This window comes from Coturnix japonica, chromosome 1, assembly GCF_001577835.2.
Source record: "Coturnix japonica isolate 7356 chromosome 1, Coturnix japonica 2.1, whole genome shotgun sequence".
Lineage (NCBI taxonomy): Eukaryota > Metazoa > Chordata > Aves > Galliformes > Phasianidae > Coturnix > Coturnix japonica.
The window spans coordinates 122440457-122461635 of record NC_029516.1 but is presented as its reverse complement, the minus strand read 5'-3'; the positions used below and the strand labels follow the sequence as shown (position 1 = coordinate 122461635).

Below are 21179 nucleotides of genomic sequence, written 5' to 3'. Positions count from 1 at the left end.
ATCTCCAGAATCCAGCTGGATATGGGTCTTGGTACCTTATCTGAGTGTCCCAACTGTAGAACGGTTGTGCCAGAGGGACCCAGAGATCCCTGTCCTTCTTGGCAATTCTGTTGTTCCTTGGTCTCTATGGCCAGGTCTTGAATAGTTCATTCCACAAGGTACTGGCAGTCCATATTGTGCTGGGGAAGCATAGCGCTGCTCAGCTGGGCAAGAATATGTGCTGGGCACCAGCCAATGCAGCACTGAACACACTGAGCTGCTTGCCTGGGAAAGCTGCTGCCACCTCTGTGGCACCTGGGCAGTGTACAGCAAAGACAAAGGCTTTGGAGCAGGTCCCAGCAAACAGTTTGATCTTCTTACTGGTAGACCATTCTATGATTCTAGACCTTGCTATTAACCTATAGGAATAACTTGTCAGTTCAGATAGTCCCAACATCCATAAGCATACTTTGCTTAGAGTCTCACTGATTGGTGATTTAAAATCTGGAAGAAATTCACATGTTTGATAAACCTTAGGAGATATGTAGCTGAGGTGTCAAGATGGTAAGTAGAGATTCTGGGCTATAGTTTGGTCTTAATTCCACCTATGATTAATTCCATGCTTAATCCCACCTATAGGACTGCCAGTCTCCTTTATCAGGTTTGTCTCCCACCCATCCCTGCTTGCGTTTCTACACCTGCAGAGCAGAAAGAGAAGGAATGCCATGGCTAAAAGCAAGTTGTTGGTGCTAGCAGGGAGTGGGGGTAGGATTTACTGTGCCAGGGTTTATTCAATTAAATAAATAAATAAAGCTCTAACTAACATAAACATTGTCATGAATCAGTGAAGAATAATTATCAATCCTCTGATCAGTTCTCAGGCCAATCAAATATCCAGCCAAATGTCAATTCACAGGCATGGAAATACCCAGCAATATATTTGGAGAAATTTCAGGTGAATTCATGATGATATCACACACATTTTGGTAGGAGAAACTCGGAGTCAAAACCAAAAAGGCTAAGCTGCAGACTACTTGTTCAGATCACTGTTTTCAGATACAAAGAAGAATTTTGGGTGCAATATTTTGTCATTCTCAGTTTTTTTTCTGCCGGTATATTTGACATTCACCCCCCAAAACAAACAAGAAAAAAGGAACTCATGCTGGGTACACAAAATCAGTAATCACTTACAAAGACATGGATGTCACTCTGACCATAGGGAACAGTTCCAAAAATCCCATTTTCTATTTGTAATCATTCTTCACTTTCAAGTTAGCTTGGTTTTGGTCATATTATAAGTAGAGAAAGTATAATTATTTTATTGATAACAACTAATCTTCCTAACTTTCTAACACAATCTTCCTATGGAGGGTTTTCCTTATCTTTGTGTTTTCTTTTTCCCAGATCACTGTCTTTTCCATTACTCTTACTGAGAATTACAATCTTTACACCAAGAAAGCTCTGGACATTATGATAAGACAGAGAGACAAAAGTGAAGATGGAAAGATTCTATGATACCACAGCATCATATAATCTGCCAATAGTTCTGTGTTCTTGCATCTCTCAAGTGTGGCATTCTAAACAGATACTAATACATGCTTTCTCATAGTGTATATCACAAGGCACATTTGCTAGGAAAAAGCAAAAGCAAAAGATAATACTACAAAACCACCTGTACTCATACACAAGAGTAAACAAACTTCTATCTATTGTTCATCCTTCGAACAGTGGTGGCACTCCGAAAATGTTATCATGAGTATTGAATATCAATGTTGAAAAGTCAGGCAATCTTGATCCTCCTGGAATTAAAAAGAAAGCAGCAGCAGGCTCCATTGGAATATGGATTTTGTGAGTGTTTTGTACCCTGAAGATCCTTGCACTTCACCAACTAAAGACATTCTTACTTTTTCAGAGTGACTTGTAACCTCCAACTTTCTGTTAACAGTTTTGAAATAGAACTACTTGCATAATTTTTCAGGTTGTAAGGAATAGAAAGTAAAGTCCACATAAAATGAAATGGTGATCTGGAAACCTTCCCTCCTGAGCTGCAATCTCCTTGGTAAAATAGAAATGAGAAGGACTGTCAATGAACAGATATTGCATAGCATTGACTTCCCAGAATAATTGGACATTTAATTATGAAATAAATAACTTTATTTTTTTTTTCCCTAAGCTGCTCCAAAAGTAATGTCTTTTATTTTTTTCCATGGAAAGCACAACAGCTACAAAAAGTATAATAACACTATTTGATAGAACAAATTCTCAGCTACAAAATTCTATATTTCAACATAGTCATCACCATTAGCTATGAATTTTGCCAATGATGAACAAGAGACTACATACCACACTCATAAAAATCTTCATGGCCATCCAAAATATATCTTGTCTTTCATGTCACTGTGACTGATGCTGAAACACACCACCCATTGTCTCACTGTGCTCACATCCACTGTTTGGTCTCTATAAACAATGAGCATACATCAATGAATGTCATTGAGTGCCATTTTTTTCTGCATGGAGGAATTCAGTGACACACTCCTGGTTCATACATATTTCCATCCCAGATGTCACTTTGTCAGAGTGCCCCTCTGCTTCCATCTGTCCCTCAGCAACAACCAGAAACAACCAGCAACAACATGTAATGGAATACTGGTGGGAGGGTTCAACCCCTACTGCCATTCCACCAACATCCACCTCTGACATTGTGAGTTGACAGAATAAAACTGGAGGCATTACTTTCAGAGCAGCTCTTGTTGAAAAAGATATCCTGGAATCAAACCACCACATTCAGGGACAGAAAATAGAGAGTATCTTGGTATTACTCCTAGTAGCGTTAGTATGATTGCTTTGGGAAAGTTATTGTGGAATTGCTATACAATCTTCTCTTGGAAATGCTGATGTATACAAGTTGCTGCTGTATATATCAGTCAGCTTTTAGCTGAGCCACTCACTGATGAACTAGAAGGCTGCATAAATATTATTTTGTAATCATTAGATGCCTTCTAACTCTTTTGGCCTCCCATATGAGAATCATCAATAAGTCAAACTGGTCAACATGATCAACAAACTGGACTTACTCAGAGAATAACCTTTTGGTTTAGAAGGCTGAATTTCAGTGTACTAAAGGTGAAGACTTTGGAGGCTTTCAAGGGCTTACCACTTAGGAACAAAAAAAGCTGAAACAGTGTAGTTTGAAAGTTTGTTTAAATTGACTTTAACAATGCTTAATTTCAAGCCAATGAGCCTGAAGTAGCATTTGATAATTAGCAAGCTAGTAACTTCTTTTCCCTGAGTCCACAGTGCAAACATTGCAAATGACCCTGTGCCATTCTTCTACCATGAGAAAGGGATTATATAGTCTACATAATTGCACCGAACGATCAATTGTGATGAACAGCCCAATATCTCCTGCTTGTTTTATAAAGGCACAAAGCGTTCTAAAATCCTACACATCTGTGTTTTTCTTTTGGGAAGCAGCTTCACCTAGAGGAGACAAAAATAAATAAGGATTTTAAATGAGGTGGAGCTATCTATGTCAGAGCAGTAGGTGGTCTGGGAACAGGCCTCTTTTCTGTGTGTTATCTAATGAATGAACCAATTTGCTTTCTCCTTAGGAGAAAAAAATCAGAAGAGGATTTCATCCCACTTAATCAATATTAGTCAATATTAGTCTGCCTTGGCGATGCTGAAAGGCAATTAAAGTGCACACACTTCCCACTCTAATTCCACACTCATAAAGATCAAAGCAAATTACCATTAATGATCAGCTTCTCCCATTTGAACACTATGGTCTACCTTTGGCAAAAATGAGCTACTTCAGGCAACCAAATTGCTATCAGAGAAATAAAATCAAACACTGTATTATCTCAACAGCTGTTGACAGTGTCTAGTTGCTTACATGATGATGTATTAGCATTTGGTATGGTACATGCCCTCGGAGATAGGGACTGCTACTTATTGTCTGGGGAATTACATTCCAGCAAATACCTTTGTTTCTGCAGTTTCAGCAGAGCTTGTCACAAGTGTGAACTCGGATCCATCTCCTTTGTACGAAGAGCTGAAATGAGCATAACAGAAGAGGCTGGAGGACAGCATAATTCAGATTCTTTGGCTGTTGTGCCTGTATAGTAGATCTAAAAGAAATGTTTTGATATTTTGGTGGTGTGGATAAAGGCTGCCTAATCTCCTTGCAACTGTGTGTGAAACTGTTCACACACTTGCTGGCATTTCAGTGGCCCACTTATTCTCTGCAATTCCAAATGTCCAGGCCTGCAAAAAACATATCATCTGATTTTTAGGTGGTTTGACTATCAGAAATTTGGAAATGTAGAATTCAAACCAATGCACAAACAGAAGAAACACAGAAAGATCCATCTATTTTTAATTTCTTTTTGTGTCTCGTGAATTCAACTCATTCTATCAGTTTCTGTTCAGCTTTCAAGTAGATATTAAAAATGTGTTTATTTTTAAAGAAGATTGTATTGATCTAGTATCAAAGGGGACCTAACCTGTCTTTAAGCAGAGCTCTTTATTCAGGCTCTCACAGATTGCTACAGCACGGCCTCCTCACTGTCCCACATTCCTTTCCCCTCCTTCTACCATCACAGACACAGATAATTAACAGCTAGAAATTGATGCCACTCTGTTGCCATTTACAGATGTTCTTTTCAGTGCCTTTGTATTATCCTTGTGGATCTGATCTGGATAGTTGGCTACAGTCTAGCTAAGTGTCTTTTTAAATCCCACTCAGATGTATTTGTACACTCTGGCATTATGAGATCATTTGGTTCAGTGAGGTTTGATTCAATGAGGTTTGGGGAAGAACCATACAGAGGATCTCTGTACAGTCAAGGTCCATCTTTGAACAGCACTTCCTCTGATCTCAAAGAAATGCTATGAGGCTCCTGATCGTTCGTCTTCCCAATCATATCAATATCCAGCAGGGCCAGCACAATTCTTACCATTGCACTGTAAGTGCTTCGCTATAATTAATCTCTTTGTTGCACTCCTTCCTGAGTGATTTCCTTTCTAACTAGATATTTCAAAGTAAGGAAGAAAAATGAGCTTTGAGTTGCAGCTACATTGCTGGCTTTATGAAGATACATAGTACTGCTGCGCAAACAAATTCTCCAAACTTGAACAGCTTCTCCTGAAACTGCAGATATCAGGCAGACACTGTGAAAAACAAACTAAAAAATTTTAAGCAAAGGGGGGGAAAAAAAAGACCTCTTTTAAAGTCATATAAACTAATTATTTCTCATTCAAGCACATGCATTCTTCCTATCCCCATTTTCAGCTAAGAACAGAAGAAAAAGAATCAAGACAAAAAAAGGCTACTGAATGTGATGCCAAGGGTAAAATATCCTTTTTGCATTTGTTCTCTCCTAGACATCTCCCAAGGGTTGATAACGCTGCATACTGCAAGTCTGACAATGACCCCTCAAAAATTGCGGTCCCTCGAAAATAGTGCTAGGCATTGTCTGACTGCCCTGGAAAGTGCTCCAAAATGGTTGTAATCTAAGGACTGCCTGATCTGCAGAATGCAGTGCCTTTGGAAGAGCTCCACACAGCTGTAAATTAAGAGGCACAAAGAGGGTCTTCCAGTGAAATGAGAGTCTTCTATTTGCTTGAGTTGGACCCAGCACCAGACTAGCCTTGGCTATTCCAGCTCACGTGGCATGCAGACCTATGCAGAGCAGTTCTCCTCTATCTGGGATGAAATCCACTATTATGCCTTTAATTCAACAAATGTATAAATTCAGATGTTTTGCCTCTTGTTCAGCCCTGTCCCTTTCTCAGACCGATCACATATACTGAGGGATCACTATGCAGAATTGGATGCAGTGGCCAGAACAGAAGGTGCCTGCAAGGTGATGTGTTGTTCATCAGTTTGTTTTGTTGTCTTCTTATACCTTGCACTGCACAGCACATTATAAGCTATGACATCTGATACCAAGATTATTCATAGATGTCTCACATCTTTATCTTAGGTACATAAAAGGTTACGCCGATCTATCTGGAGCAGCCATTGCCTTTATCTCCATTACTATTCTCATTGCTGAGGCATTCTTCTTGTAAGTGTGAGAACTCCCAAAGGGTTTTGTCACAAAATTAGCCATTGGATGATCTCTAGGTTGGGGATCCTGGGGATCCTTTGGGCTTGAATTTGTGAGAATCACTGTCACCTGTGAGTCCTTCAGCATCCAACAAAAATATCAAGCGTCCCATTGTAGTCAAACATGTGAACAAATACAACACATGCTCTGCTTACACTTTTTTTTTTTTTTTTTTTTTTTGTATATGTGACTGATGCAGCTTGTTTTTTTTTACCCTAGACCCACCTGGTGTGTGACCAAAGTGATTACTCCAAACTTACATTGTTCTGTGCTCGCAATGGAAGACACCACTGAGCTTGATCTTGATCTGTGTCAGGGACCAAAATGAAACTATACCAGAGCTTTATACTTTGGGGTGTTCTTTTGTGTTTTTGTTGTTGTTGGTTGGTTGGTTGGTTGGTTTGGTTTTTGGTTTTTGTTTCTTGTTTTTTGTTTGTTTGTTTGTTTTCTGAGTACTTTCTCATCATTCCTCTGTGTCAGGATCATGAGAGTCAGTTGAAGACACCATTTGTGTTTCAACTACTTGTGGATGTATATCCAAGATTCTACAAGGATATTTCCCTGTTCCTTCACATGGAGCCATGCTGCCTACTGTCCTTCTTTTGTGATAGATGAGAAAAGTGTTGTGTTAAAATTTCTTCAAACCAGATAGCACAGAGAACTGCCAACTTGGCTGAGCTTCATCTTCTCTGAAATTACTTTAGGATGGTAACTTTTCAGTCTCAAGCAGCTATAGTTACTATACCTGTGCTTCATCAGTGAGATAAATTTACCTGCACCTATGTCTTGTTGGCTGATATATATATATTTTTTTTCCTGCTAGAAAACGAGCTTAGCCTATTCTCACCCTTCAGGGATAAGTATAGTCCCATTGTTTTCACAGCTTTAAGGTTCATTTGTTTAGAGGTGTTTTCTCCCTACATGTAAATTAATAAAAATATTGGTTGAGCAGAATAAAAATGTAGTACTCTATTTTTCTATTGTCCGGTTTCATAGCTTCTGGGGAAAGGGGGCAAAATCTACCTTTGGATTAACCAGAATCTCAGAGTTAAGTTCATGGGTTTTTATTTTTCATTTTTTCTTCATTTCTAACATAAAAATCTTGGAGAAAAACTGCGTGCCCAAATTGTCAGCTGAAATCACATTCTCCAGAAATCTACAAAGTCCTAAGAACTACTCCAGATTGCATTAACAGTAGAGCCAGTATGCAAAAGCATTTTCTCACCGGTATTCCATTTTTCCCACACTTCTCTAGTTTTATAACATATCATTTTTTTGTTTGACAATATCCACTGTTCTTTCAGTATTTTACTAATACAAGAAGAGTAATTATTTTGACAAAATAAATAAGTAAAACAAAAGGAGAAAGTGTTATAATGTATATAAATCAGAAACTCTGCAATTGCTTTTTTAAATGAGAAGTCATCCCAGATTAGTATATGCTAAACCATAATTTCCAAGTAGTTGCAATTTTGTGTTATGACAAAGATGATAAATTAACACGATTCTATTTTAAAATTGTTGAGACTTAATTCTAGGAAGTGTCCAGGAGCTTTGCAAACAAATGGCTTAAGTTGTATAAAGTAAGACTGTTATGTTCCAGTAAGTAGCTATCAGATGCGTGGTAGAAATTCTTTTGAGGGTTTAGTTCTGACTGTTGCTTACAGTGTTATTGTTTTAATTACTGATTGTGACCCACTGACTTCAAAGCAGTTCAGAAAACATGACAATTTATGTCAGTAAATTTATGTCATTAAAAAGGTGTAATACTCAAGCTAGGAATAACTAATCTTTATTTGTAATCTTAGGACAAGATCTGTCCAAAAATTCATATGCACAGGTACCACTTATGGAGACCTACTTCCCCTAACCTCACCATAGGCAGATATCTCTGTCAGGGAAGATCTTGTGATCTTGTCTTGCACTGGATGTGTGAAATAATGTTGGATGCTATGAGACAGAGAAAAGACAAGCTCAGATAACCACATATTGTTTGAAAGCTGCAGACTGAATTATATTTTATCTATAATAAATGGTAATCAGATTGTCTAATGAGTCCACTCTTAAGATATTAAAAACACACTTTTATTTTTTTCTTTTCCATTTTTAGATTTTAGAGCAACTGTCTTCTTCCTGCAGTCTATCAGAAGTATTCCCTTAATAATGTTGCACTCCCACACACTGTATGCCTGGCATGACACAAGCTATGATGGACCTGACCTAAAAATAAGCTATTCAAATCAAGGGACAAACAAAGTCACAAATATTCATAAGAGAAACAACTGCACTGTTCCAGAGTAGCAGCTGAGAGCTGTCAGAGTGAGTAGGATGCAATGTACAGCAAGGTTCTGGACAAACACTGCCCAAGGTGGTCTCCAAAGGGGAAAGAGATGGGGAAAAGTGGCTGATGAATAAAGAGAAGCAAGAGAGGGAGACAGAATGGGCACGAGACAGGCCAAGAAACAATGTATGTTGCGTCAAACTGTGGGAAAACTGGGGAATTAGATGAATCTATGACAGAGAAAGAAAAAAAAAAAAAAAGAAAAAAAAAAAGAAAGAAAGGAAAACACACAAAAATCTAGTTTAACAACAGCCTACAAATTCCATCTGAGATCTTTCTTTCTGTATTTCAGAAATGAAAATTGGACACGTAGAATCAGTTCTATCTAAATGTATGTGTCCAGGTAAGGTCTTTTTCTAGAGGGCCTCAAAGACCCTTAATCTCTCAGCTGAAAATGCAGCTAACTGAAGCAACTCCATCAGATGACTTTTTTACCTGAAACCAAATGTTATTTATCTGTTTTAGGCATCTATGTATGATTCCTAAATTAAATGGACAAATCTCATAGAGTGGCACTAAGAGAAATGAATGGCATCATGCTGATACAATCACCAAAAAAAAAAAAAAAATTAAAATAAAATAAAATAAAAAATCAGGATATTCTTATAGTAACATAGTAAAAGTTGTGAGATACTGAGTTGTGATTTTTTTTTTTTTTTATCTTCTCATATTTTGTCAGAAAAGCCCTTCTGGAACAGCAAAGCAATATGAGGACAGGCAGAACTCTGCCTTGCTCCTCAGCCCCCCCACTTCTTTCCTTCCAGCAGTTTTAGCAACTGAAATGATCTGGGAAGGCAAATCAGATGAGAAGATATCTAAGATCTCTCTTCTACTGGTTCCTCTCAAGAGTACGAAACTGAGCTGTTACACTCTCTGAATGGGGTTATCTTCTCACCACAAGATTTCAACACTGATCAGCAAAGTGAATTTCACTCTACTTGAAAGCATTGGCAGAGGTACATCCAATTTCATATTGGGGTAGCACAGAATTGGAAACCAGAATCATAGATTTTCAAAAATATCAGATTGCTTCAGAGAGGGAAAGGTAAGTCAGGCCAGATCACTCCAAATTAGTGCTTGGGGACTGAGACATGCAAAAAGATTGGGGTTGATATGGCTAAATATGGTATCTTCAGAGCAACCTGGGCCTGAGATCATTGAGCTTTTAATTCCGAAGTCTCAGAACAGAAGCAAACTTCTAATTTGCATGGCCCAGAATGAATACAGGCTGAATTGATTTTCTAATTAATATTATCTGCCTCTTTTGTTCTCTGCCTGGAGCTTTGCCAGTGGATTTGCAAAATTTCTGCACAACCTCAAGACCTTGCCATGGAAAGCAGATCTGTGTTATAACACAGCCTGGTTATGGGACATGAACTTAGGACACAAACTTGGCAACAAAAGTGTGTCAGTACTTTCCCAGTCCATACATCCTCCAGGACTCTAATACTTGCTGATGAAAACATTTCCAGTGCTGAGTATATGGACCACTGCAATGTGTGTCTTTCCTTTCAGCAGGGACAAACTTGGCTTCATTCCCAACCTAAATAAAAGGATTTCATAGCCTTGTGACTTTATGGCCATATCACCTGCCCTGAAACAACTGATGCTAAAGGAAGAGGTGTTCAGGGTCAGGTAGGATGCTGCCCTGGGCAGCCCGGTATAGTATTAGATATGGAGGTTGGTGGCCTTACACGTGGCAGGGGGGATGGAACTTGTTGATCCTTGGGATCCCTTCCAACCCAAGACATTCTATGATTCTGTGATTCTATGAAGAGCAATAACTGATTAGCTTTTGTCCCGTCTCAATCCCCGCCACTGGTAAATATCCATCAGTAAATTCACACCTCCTTGAAGATTACTAGGAAAATAGCACACATGCCCAACCACGTTGAAAAGATCCTATAAAAATGGAAACACCTGTTCATTAATAAAACATTAAACACTTAAAGTCTTGTTAGCCTGGTGAATTCTGATACTCAATCCTAGAACTACTATTGTGCACACAGCTCCTAAACCATATGTAGAGGTCAGTGGAGATGTAATTGTTACAAACAGGAAAGATAGAGGTTGCTACAGGCCAGGCACTACCAAGCACTGAAGGGCTTGGAGGGTAAAAACAGGTCACCGGTGATAGAAATGGAGGGAAAGGGAGTGTCATTGTTGAGGACAACGTATTTGAAACAGGAATATGTCTATTGCAACAGTATTTACATGGATACAGTTGGAACAAAAAGGCCCTGAAGAAGGAACTTCCTATCGCATTGTTCAGCTGATTTATTTATTTTTCTTAGACAAAAGTTACTTTTTCATATGAAAGAGAAAAATTTCACCCTTCTGAGAGCTGAGAAAACTTTCTCCATTTATTTCAGAAAAGCAATTTGGAAGATTCAGGAATCAGTTACAAGCACAGTTGATGTAATTTCTTTTTCTGTTTTACCTAATATATTTTTATTGATTTAAATATAGCATTACCAGAACTAATTTAGGGGAGAAGGATGTAGAACTGTCTATTATAATTCATTTATCTGTCAAAATCTATATACCTGCTACAATCTCTATTTCAATATTCTGGTGTATTGGCACTGGAAGATTATTCTCTGAGCAGATTCTGCTTTATCGACAGCAAAATGCTCTTGTGATTTATCCTATCACTGCTGAAGAGAAAAAATAGACATAGACACAATGCCTAGCTGCAGTTTTTGTGGGGACACCATACAGACTAAAGGCAATGTTAAACAAGCCAGTGCTTTTAAAAAACCTGACCTTGTAGCCATTCATGTGGCTTGCTTATGTGCCATCAGCAGCAACAGTTCAGGTGACAATGAGGAGTAACTCTGACAGCCAAACTGACACTAACAGAAGCAAGTTCTGTCTGTGTCCAAGCAAGGACCAATCTGAAGTGGCTGATGTACTATGGCTTGGAAAACGTTACTTGAAGAAATACTCCATTTCTCCTTCCCTGAGAGGTTCTTTTCAGCTGAGGAGATCTAGGTGTTATTTCTTTCAACCTATCTGTTGTCACTGAAGCCAATACCTTGTGCTTGTTTTCTATAAAGCAGAAGGAATGTGCATCATGTAGCCCATGACCCCAAAAGTGTAGAATGGGAGAGAACTATGTGCTCAGTCCCTTTTGCAGTTTACAGTACAGACATGCCCACAATGATTTGCTTTCCCATTTTCAGGACTAGAAAGGTTCTGCTGGTTCATACAGGCCAGTTCACGCTTACCTGTCTTCCTAAACAAAGTGTGCTGAGGCACCAGTTAACCTTGCCATTGAGTCACAAGGCTGCTGACCACAGAGGGGCCCATCCTGGCTACATGATTTAGTTTGAACCGATTATTTGCCAAAGTGAAAGGTCAAATTTTTGGTTTCTTTAGCAAGGCAGGACAGTGTCCCCACACTCCCAGGAGGATGAATGATCTTGTGTGCTCCTCATGGCAGCTCCTGAGTTCACAAGGAACATTTTGGAAAGAAAACAGAAAAGAGTTAAGACTGAAGCACCTTAGAAATGGTATATATGCTTTAATGGTTGTTATTGTTTACTTCTTTTCCAGCTGCCATGTAAGATCTTTACAGGCTGACTAAATAGTGTAGGAAGAGCAGTATATCTGCAGTGGTGATAAGACAAAAATTATCCTCACATACATCTGTTGAGACAGACAAGACATCCTGGAGGGCAATGTTCTTGGTGGCACTGGTCCCTGCACCAATGTCACTTCAGCAGAATTACGCTCTGCATCAAGGTGTGTGAAATCACACTCATGTGGCCTCATGCCACATCTTCTTTCTTTCCCTTAACTCTCGGAGGCAGTTTCTCGCTTTTACAATTTATTCCTTGCTAAAAGGCAAACGAGTTCACGGGTTATTTCTTCAGCTTGTTAATATCACTTGTGTCTCTATGGGTGGAGGACAGATTTACCCCTTCCATTAAAGAAAGGGATTAAGAAACTCAGATTTGGCAGAGTAATGGAAAGAGATTAAAGAATACAAATAATTGGTACAGGGGTTACAGCTCAGTTCTTGCAGCACATGAAAGTACTTAGGAGAGAATTTGAGAGGTCAAAATACAAAATTACTTTCCACCATGTTTCTAGTTGTCCCTTGCTGCTGTAGAAAAGCACTCCAGAGGACTATTTTCCACTTCTACTTCAAGCAGTATTGTTTCTCTCGTTACAAATCCACTACACAAAAATCTGTGGTACACCAGGTCTAATTCTGCTCTCTCTTACATTTCTGAAAAGCAATCCAACTTGAAGTGCAATAACTCTTAGATTTTACATCACCACAGAACGTGAGGATAGGGACAAAAGGCAGAGTCCACTGTTCTGGAAGAGAAAGTGTTCAACTTTACCTAGTCAGACTCTTTCCTTTTAAATACAATGCTGAAGCAAAAAAAATATTTTATTATGATTTGATATTATTATACAGCAGTAATCTTCCAAAATCCATGCTAAAGTGTACTTAGTGTACAACCTCTCATAGTCTCTTGTAACTGTTTTCTATGATTCTCCGACTGCAGTAATTTCCCCATCCTCCTCTAAAGAGCTTTCTTTCTGCATTTCCACAGCATTGTTTACAGTTACTTCAAAGTGTGGTAACATGAAATAAGTGTGGAAGTCTGTGCAAATATCAAGGAGGTCCATCTTAACATTTGTTTTGTGTGCCGTTAAATCTTAGAAAAATATAACTCCAAAATTCAGTGTGATAGAAAATGTGCCTTCATTACAAGCCAGCACTCAAAAAGCTTGGTACATACATGGTCTGTGGCAAGGTTAAGGGAAGTGTGTTGAAGCCCAGAGGCAGTTACATGTAGCAGAAAGACATGCATCACGACAGCTGATACATCCTTCACACCACGAGTACTCCAGGAAGCTAGCTGGGGTTACACTGACATGCACAATGTAAATGAGGACAGAATTAGACCCTTCTTGCTAAAATCTGATGCAAGAATCTCCAGAGAGGAAAGCATATGCAGTGCACAGCAACATGTTTTTATTGGTCCAGTAAAGCACAGGAAGCATAGTAAATATTGTCAAGTGCCACCTATTGGCACTCTATCTACCATTTACACAAGTAGAGCAGATGAAGGACTCTAGAAATCGGATAAGTCTCATCAGCTGTCTGGCCAGTGGTTGAGCAGACCTCAAAGCTCAATACTGTATCATTTTGCACACAGCATGGATATCATACCTCTCTCCTGAGCAGTTCAGAGACCTGCAAACACTAGCTAAATCTTTGTAAATCCATGTGAAGCAGGTGTAACCAGTGGAAGAGCATTCTCACTGCAAGCAGGAGAGCTAAACCCACCAGAATCTCAGTTATTTAATTCTTGGTCCCGCAGCAGATTTCATGATATGCATCCTCCGAATGCTCCTGCTCCTTGAGCCAAGAGATTGCATGAGAGTATTAACCCTTTTCAGGAGTAAAATGGTATACATATATGTTTCTAGAAGGTGGCAGTGGGAACCTGAAAACATGACTTCCATCAAACTTGGAAGCAAAGAAGAAAAGTGTACATAAGATTACTTAGTTTTGTTTTAAATCTAAAAGAGAGGGAAAGAGGAGGTTAACTAATTTGCATACTTGGGCTTGGCAGGACCGCACAAGTTGAAGGAAAAGGCCAGAATCTCACAGGAGTGCTCCAATACAGCTGGCAAGAAATCCCAGACATTCTCACTACCTAAGCTCTGCATGCAAATTGCTTCACTGATCAGTACGTCTGATTTTTTTCTAAGGATGCATTCTGATTATGGTATTGGAGCCTGGGCCATATTTGTTTTTGTTTTCTTCTTGTTCAGACACTAATGTTACTGTCACTTCATGTGATATGCCTCTATACAGCTTGCAGGTCTGAACTTGCCTAGAATGTTACAAGAAAGGATTTTAAACACTTTGAGAGAAAACAAAATGAATGTAATGACATCAGATTGACTCAATATAGCCACGAGTTTTTAGGGCAAATTATTAGTCTTGTACAAAAGCTCCAAACAAGATTTATACTTAGCTTGCAGAACTCACAAACAATATTGAGGCTAAGGTCTTACAAACCAGTTTAGAAGAAATTATAAATCTAAGTGAACACATCTGAGAGTGAACCTTGCCACTTTTTGGAGATCAAAACAATATTTATTACAAGAGTTAAGAAACTTTGGACCCTATTATGTATTAAAGAAACCTATTTACAACCACAGAGTTAAGTCTGAATTACTGTGCTTATTCCATGCACCGCTTTTGCAAGATTTATGACTTGGTCATTTTACTGCTTCCAGAGGTGAAACTCGCCATTCATAACCACAGCAGACAAAAAAAATTCTCTTCCAATCTTTTTTAATACATTCAATCAAGCTTCAGAACTACAGAGGTGAAAAAATGCTACTTTTGTTTTAGAAGAAAAAAGCTTGCACGTACTGAAAGAGATTGTGAACATGTTTAGCTTTTAAAATGACAGAATTTTCAACCTGTGTTTCTATGCATCATGTGCTAAGGTCCCTGAGGTGTCTGAACTCACTGTTTACACTATTGTTCTTCTAATGTAGATGTCTAGGAATCGTTTCCCGTGAAAAGCAATTGTTGCATGTCGTCTATAGTGAAAAGGGTAACATTCGTAAACTGATTTTCTTGCAGTCTGAAGAATTAACTCATTTTAATAAAATTAAGTTCAAATTTTGCCACTGAAATTTGAAAAACATTCAGGTCAGCATAGCTCTGCTCAAAGCCAGTGTATTCCCAATTCCTACTATCCAAAGCTACAAGAAATCACATCTTTAGAGAATCAACTTGTTGTTGATATCTACATCACATAACCCCTGGACAAACAATCATTACTTGTCTTTAAAGACTGAAAGATATCCAGGATATAGAAGCCCTGGATTATAACTAATCCAAGTAATTCACTGCTGTCTTGAAATGAATCGCAAATGTGAACCTCACAGATTCCCCTGGAACACCACGATAGGTGTTTTTTAAGTTCAGATGTGGGATATCTGAGAAGAATAACTTATAGGTTTTAATTAGTGCTCATTGCATGTAAACATTGTCTGAAAGAACTCTCTGTGTTGTAGATTTGTATCCTCCTCGTATCACACTTTGACTCTACTAAGCTCACATATTCTCACTTTGTGGAACTAAATGTATTTCACATGCTTTTCTTTTGACAGACAGAAAATCCTCTCACAACAGGGGCAGTTGGATTTCCTAACACTGAAAATCAGGAGCTCATCAGTGCCTCAGCAGATTCACAGACCAACACCTTGCAGGCAACAAGCAATGCTGAACATGTCTGAGCTACACTAATATCCACAACCTGAAGATCTCCCTTCAGGTAATCCTATGTCATTTCTGTTCCCTTAATGAAGGATCTTAGCTACACTAACACATGGTGTGACCCTGAAGGTGGTTCCATCAGATCTGGGAGGTTCCCTCAGCACATAAAAGCTACAGGCATGTTCCCATCATTTCTAACTGAAATTAATCATTACAGCACCAAGAAAAAAATTGAAATTGGTAAATTGGTTTGGATGAAGTTGTCGTTCTGTTCTAAAAAAAAAAAAAAAAAAAAAAAAAAGTCTGCAAGTGACTGTTCTGAGACAGTGAGAAGGATCATTTGAGAAATTACTTTTTATAAAGAACAAGCATAATATAATCAATTTGGACACAAACAGAGAAGGACTGGTGGGAGTTGCAGAAGTCAGGGTCTGTTTTTGGCAGAGCAACCTTGAAATGGTAGAGTTCTCTTTTCTTGGTGATTCTATGGTTCTATTGCACTCAGAAACTCAATCATAATTCTAATGGCTTGCAGTCTTTCACCTACTTACTGTCTGAAAGCATTGGCTGGAGTTGTCAGAGTTTCCATGTGATGCTTACCACTAGGAAAACTGGGCAAAGCATTTGCTATTTGGATGATCTGATGTGCAAATCTGAAGTGTGTTTGAGTGCTAATCACCAAGTGTCTGGTAAATTCCTTGCTTGTCAAGTATAATCTTCTGTTATAGAGAAACTATCCACGGTAGAAAATGTTGATTTTGAGCCCACAGTTTCACAAGAACAGCTTCTATACTATACTAAACTAGGGCACACAGAGAATTAAATGCTTCTTTTGGGGCATGTTGGAACAGGGAGAGGTTATCTTTATGGCTGTTTAATGTGTGTCAGAATCCCATAGCACCATGAACCAGATCCAACGCTGAGGTCTTCATTTTGAGGACAGTAGAATTTGTATGGTAAAGCCTTCAATATATTCTTGTATGTCTTCTGTTGTTTGCACAGTTTCATCATGCAGTGAGAAGAGGATGATAATAATGTCAGCAATCAGACAGCTTATTTCATCTAAGTACCATGTTAGTTTTATCAAAATGTTACTGGTGACAGTGTCATTATCTGTATCTGTCTAAGTCAAACCTGAGTGAGTTTTGGAAACTGCACAAGTACAGATTACCTCTGGTTTTCTTCTGATTTGACAAAATCTGATTTGTCAAAATCCATTGACCATGAATTTTTTTCTGACAGGTTTGAAAGTCCCATTAAGGATGTACAAAACTCTGTACATCTAAAGCACTGTTTTTTCTTGGAAATGACCCTAAAGATTATATTGGGCAACTGTTAATCTGTCTTCAAAGCCTGATTGTAAGCTTCAGGGAGCTCTAGCTTCCTGTGCATTCCTAATTAGTGTGTGTATCAGGATATCAGAAGCACCCACTGTGCATATAAACCTTCTAGAGTGCTCCCACTTATCCTCTCTCCCCACTTTCCCACATTACTTGTTTACCTATGTCCACACTCCTGCAAGAAACAAAATTGCCGCATGGGAAAATGAATGGCAATTTAGTAGGCATTAACAGTCTCAAAAATAAAACAGTAACAAATTACAGGACGGGTTTCTCTGACAGTGTAAATGTCACATCTTTCCAGACCTCACCTGACCTGTTGTTTTGATTTGAATCTGGCATAATGCCTCTCATTGTGTGGCTGACTTCTGAAATGGCTAATTTATTTACACTGTAACTGTGCCCTGAGCTCACTGCAGTAGAACCAGCACAAATGCAGCCCTAACTCAGGACAGAGGAGGGCTGAGAATGGCAGGAGGTCTCTGAAGTCACCTTCTCAGTGATTAAAGGCAGGCCAGAAATGAGATCAAATCTTCCAGTTGCTATTTAAATGGCCAGGTCCCATGCAGAACTGCAGATAGGACTGAATTGACAGAAAACTCTAATACAGTCAGCAGGAGAGTTCAGCTGATGTTTGTGAGGCACTGAGAAAGTTTGGCTGTACTGGAAGGAGAGGGCATGAAATCCATTAGCAAAATGTACCCTATATGGCATCTGCATGTGGCCCAGTGTAGTTATCAATAACTTTGCTGCCAGACCTGCTAAGGGATGCCAGGGGTTCCAGCAGTGAGAAGGTTAGACTGAAGTGGATTTAAATAGGTTGAAATATATAGTAAAGCCATTCTTAATGTAGGCATAATTATTTTCTGACAGAAAAAATGCTCTAGTAATTGTGTGAGATGTGATTCTCTGTCGAGCCAGTGTTTTAGAAGTGTGGCTCCAGATCCTTATCAAACATTTCATATGCATGTATGTCTACATCAAGAATTATGAATAATCAAGTCTGAAAGTCTGCACACTTCCACATTTACTTTTGCAATACCATAACCAGCTTTCCCTTGGAAAGAAACGACAGCCAAATGCAAGTGATGTAGGTCTCAAGTCACATTAACTTGGGGAGCCTTGTGCACAAAAGGACCACTCACAGAGCTGTTCCTATGAGGCATCACACAGAGTTTGGCCCTTTTTATGAAACTCATTACTTAACAATACATTATTGTATTTGATTGAGCTGGCACAGACACGCTTGGCAAGGCTGCAAGAAGAATCTGTGTTGCCACGCCAAATGTTTTTCAACCTGTGTGTGCCTGTGTTCAGGTCTGATAAGGTTATCTGTCGTGCATATGCTTCTCATTAAAAGGTTACATTCTTATATTGTCCATACAGGCTTGAGAGAGGTTGCATTCAATACTGAAAAAGTTCATCTGAAAGGGCAAGCCTACCCTAGCCCAAGGGTAGACCGAGGTCTCCCTGTGCTACTTTGCTTATGTATCTATGATTTGTGCTTCCCTGGCTGCAGTGTCCTCCCAGCTCAGTAGGAGGGTGGGACAGGGCCTCATCTGCAGTCTATTTGGTATGGCATTAATGAAGCAGAAATGTCGTTTTACATATTATGTGGCTTGATGAACTGATTGAAGTGATTTCCTCATATCTCACAGGCAGGCTTTAACCACTGTACAGAAAGGAGGGCTTTGCCTTTCTCAAAGTTGTTTTGGAATGAGCCTGGACCGAATGAAAGCTGTCCATTTACACTGAGTACACATGCTGAACATGCCTATCTGCCATGCCTGACTACAGTCTGGTTTTAAAGAGAAGGCTGCGCGTAGAATAAGATATTCAGCTCAGCAGTCTTTTGACCATATTTTGTATTACTTTTAATATATGTCTTATTAAAACATTGCTTTTCTGACAGTGTTAGAGACTTCAGAATTGCAGCTGCCCAGTTTTTGCATATGACACTCTAATGGATATTGTGTTCCTAAAAGCACAGTTCTGTCATTAGAATGGGATTCCTTACAGACATGTGGTTTGCAAAATGTCAAGTTCGCTAACTTTATATTACTTCTCTTGTGGTGAGGGAGAATTTTTTTCCTTTACTCTAAAAATGTTCCAGTTTCTAACCAGCTTATTTTCACCTGCAGTTATGTCAATCAGTCTTCCTTCCACCATTTTGTCTTTTCTATATACATGTGTGGAGCTGCAGGGTGTGTCCTGGGTCATCCTGTCTCCTCTTCTCAGATCTCTGTTTCTTTTTTTTTCCCATTATCTGTCCCTAAAAGCAATTCCCTTGCTGTCTGGAGGAGTCCCAAGTCTCTAATCAGAATTTACCCCTCCCATGCTTTCAGTGTCTTCCTCAACCATTTCTGACTGTCTCTGCCTTGGCAAAACAAAATTTCTGAATCTATTGTACCAGTTCTTACCAGGAAGGTTTTGTTTGCCAGCCTGAGGACTGGAAAATATGTGTGTTGGTTTTTTTTTTTGTGTTTTTTTTTCTTTTTCCTTTTTATTGCTATATCCACAGAAAACTGTTGTTAAGAAACAGCTTGTTGTTTAGGAACAGCTGCTTTTCCGAGGCAGTGATAAGAGTTTTCCCTCCTTGGTTGAGCAAGACTTTTTTTCCACTGAAGAACTGGTGCAGAACTGACTCAGAAAATCCACTTCTTCTGTAAAAAATTTACATGCTGGTCCTTTGTGAGTTCTTAGCTTCAAAAGCAGGTTGTGGAGAGGAAGGAATGGTGTGCTGACCAGATGCATGGCTCTCAGTGCCTCCTCTGGTCACTCTACATAAGCTGTGAAGTGCCTTACTTGACCCTAGGCTTTTTTGGCCTCCCTTCAATTATTTGGCTGAACACAAATGCCTCTCTGCCCTTCTTATTTAAAAAACTGAAACCTGTTTGTCCAGGAAGCGCATTACTTTCATTTCTTGATCAGCATCAGTGGCAACAAGCTGCAGAGAAAAGTAGCTGTGTCTGTTCTGTTGCAGCCTCCTGTGATAAACCCACATGTCTGCCTGGTTTAATCTTACACCAGCTGAAGAGTGTGGGGCAAGGACTCTTCTCACTCTACAGAACTGATGGCATTCAGACTTACAGAGAGGCTTTATATCTCCCCCTCAAATGAGAGCTGGGCCACCAATTCATGTCTCTCATGATCCACGTGTTTATACTTGTACATGACAGTAGCAGTTGCTGACCTTTGAGTACACAGAGCCTTAGTAAAAATGCCTTCACAAGCGGCTCTCTCTGCACTCTCCCCCACTGCCAGATGTGGTTTACAGCCACAATCCAACCCTTAGATTGCAAATGGCTTAGAGTGGGGATTATGCTTCTTTTTATGCTAAATAAGAGCAACCTACACTGTGCGTGCTCATTAAAAAATCATGTTGTTCAACACTGATCCCTTGGGCTATGGTTAGAGCTCCACAATATAACTTGCAAGAGACAGGTTGGATTCTTAAGCTAGCCAGGCTCAGGAAAGGATGAGCAAAACAGGGTGTTGGAAGAGTAAATGCAATACCTATGGTGGAACAACAAGGCAGCCTTCAATAGAAGGTGTTCTTAGCAATGTGATTCTTTAAATTAGTCTAGGAAGGATCCTAACAGGTATGAAAGAGTAACTGTTTCTGTCAACCAGAAAGATAAGTTATTAACCAGAGCGCATCACAAATCACATTAAAATCAAATCAAACAGTACCTTATGCCGTTGCTACAAGGTATATTTCCCAGCTTTCCCTGTCCAGGAAGCCTATCCATCTATAAAGGCCGCTTGAGTAGGTGGATAAGTGACACAAGAAAGAGAAAAATGACTATGTAGCTAAGCCTATTGTGCATCATATTAACTTCATAAATGGCTCTAACGATTCTGCTACGGGTAAAGCGCATGAGGGAACTGGCAGAGATAAAAGATGTTAAAAGCACATAACAGTTTAAGGATACCAGTAATAAAACAGAAGCATCACTTGAGCTGAAAGCAGAATGATGTCCTGAGGAAATCAGTGAGACTTTTTTTTATCCGAAATATTAGGAATCTTAAGAAAAGAGAACAAGATCCCACCCATAGTTGTTTCTCCAGACATTTTGACAACCCAGCCTTGTCTGGGCCTCTTCTTCCATAAGATGTTTCTGTGGTAGCCTGTT

At 39.2% G+C, this 21179-nt stretch overlaps 1 protein-coding gene across 1 annotated transcript in view; it reads left to right on the top strand.

Annotated features, from left to right (window-relative positions):
* ST6GAL2 (ST6 beta-galactoside alpha-2,6-sialyltransferase 2) overlaps nt 1-21179 on the top strand; it is a 169865-nt gene that overhangs the window by 70984 nt on the left and 77702 nt on the right. Inside the window, exon 3 of the mRNA XM_015849787.2 lies at nt 15598-15761. The gene's annotated coding sequence lies outside the window, so the exon portion shown is untranslated. The remainder of the gene's footprint in view (nt 1-15597; nt 15762-21179) is intronic.